Here is a 1,991-nt window from a genome sequence, read left to right on the forward strand (position 1 = left end):
CGGGGCGGGTTCCAGTGTCACTCTTCAATAGATTTTATGTATCTCTCATATGCTTCTTCACTCATTAGTTCATCTAGTTCTGAAGGGTTACTCAATGTCATCTTGATCAGGCAACCATCTTCATAACAAGATTTGTTGACAAGTCCTGGATTTTCTGCAAGAGCTTCATTAATTTCAGTTACTTCTCCTGACAGAGGAGAATACAGTTCACTAGCAGCTTTCACATTTTCCAAAGCACCAAACTCATCTTGTTTGTTCAGTTTTGTCCCAATTTCAGGCAGACTACAGTAAACAACATCTCCCAAAGCTTCCTGTGCATAATTGCTGATTCCCACTGTTCCAATACCATTTTCTGTTGTTATCCATTCATGTTTTTCTGTGAATTTACGCACCAAGAGCAGACTGCAGCTGGTGCGCAGCGACCGGAAGGCGCCCACCCTCAGGCCCCAGGGACAGGTGAGCAGGGCGCGGCGGGCGCCCACACAGCGCAGGCTGCAGGCGGTGGCCAGCACGCATCGCGCTGGCTCGGAGCGCCATGTTGGCCAGAGGGGTTGCGGCACGACTCCAAGGCCACCCGGCCGGCTGAGGCGGGGCAGGGCGGCCCCTCCTTCTTCTTTTTTAAAGTATTGATGTTTTTAGAGAGGGAGGAAGGGAGAGGGAGAGAGAGATAGAAACATGGATGAAAGAGAACATTGGTTGGCCGCCTCCTGCACGCCCCCCACGGGGAATTTGGCCCACAACCTGGGCATGTGCCCTGACTGGGAATCAAACTGGTGACCTCTTGGTGCATGGGTCACACTCAACCACTGAGCCATACTGGCCGGGCCAGAGGCCTTCTTGAGAGAGAGAGATGAACTTGGTATCTGAAGCATAACTAGGAGCTATCCAGAGGAATGGGGTCAAGAAGTAGGCAGTGAGGAAGAATTCCAGGCAGAGGTAACCATATTATTTGCAAATTAACAACTGGCAAAGAATTAGATGTGGAGAATGAAGGAGAAGTACATGTCAATGATTCCTAGGTTTTTGTCTTGAGCAACTTATTGGATGGGATGATGGTAGCCTTTACTGAGATAGGGAAGAATGACAAAGGAGGAGGCTGGAGGTGAGGGTAAAGACTGCAGATGATAAAAATCTTTTTTTTTTAGATTTTTTTGTTTTTGGTAATCCTTATTTAAGGATATTTTTTCCACTGACTTTTAGAGAGAGTGGAAGGGAGGGAGTAAGGGGAGTGAGTGAGAGAGAGAAAGAAAGAGAGAAACATCGATATGAGAGACTTGGTTGCCTCCCTCATATGCCCTGACCCGGGTGGGGGATTGAATTTACAACCCAGGTATGTGCTCTTGAATAGGAATTGAACCTGCAATCCTTTGGTGCATAAACCAACAATCTAACCACTGAGCCAAACTGGCCAGGGCAAAGTTTTTTTTTTTTTTTTAAAGAACTAACTCATCATTAGTCCATTACCAGGTGCACAGATTCCAATAAAAGAAAATTTCAAGAATATCTAAAAAGCTCTATTATTACTTTTACCTTCTTTTTTTGTTAATCCTCACCTGAGGATATTTTTCCATTGATTTTTTGAGAGAGTGGAAGGGAGGGAGGGGGAGAGAGACACATCTATTTGTTGCCTCCCATATGCACCTGTGACCCTTTGGTCCGTGGTTCGGCGCTCTAACCACTGGACAACACTGGCCGGGACTACTTTTACCTTCTTAAAGATATCATGAGTGCCAATGGCTGGTTGAAGGGTGTAGCTTACTTTTTGTGACTTACTATGCTTGACCTTCATAATTCATTTAATTATACTTTCTTTTATGACCTCATTATGGCTTTTCCTGAACCATTTCCACCAAACTAGACAATGGTGCACTTATGACCATGATGAGTTTAACTCTTAATAGGGACATGAATTTGTAGAAGGGACACTGTAGATATATACTTCTTACTTTTTATTTTTCAAACATGCATATATAAAAGTAGAACAGTTAACA

At 44.5% G+C, this 1,991-nt stretch overlaps 1 pseudogene; it reads right to left on the reverse strand.

Annotated features, from left to right (window-relative positions):
* On the reverse strand, positions 1 to 1,789 carry LOC118636152 (annotated as a pseudogene).
* Between the last annotated feature and the right edge of the window lie 202 nt (positions 1,790 to 1,991).

This window comes from Molossus molossus, unplaced genomic scaffold (genome assembly GCF_014108415.1).
Source record: "Molossus molossus isolate mMolMol1 unplaced genomic scaffold, mMolMol1.p scaffold_m16_p_2, whole genome shotgun sequence".
Classification (NCBI taxonomy): Eukaryota; Metazoa; Chordata; class Mammalia; order Chiroptera; family Molossidae; genus Molossus; species Molossus molossus.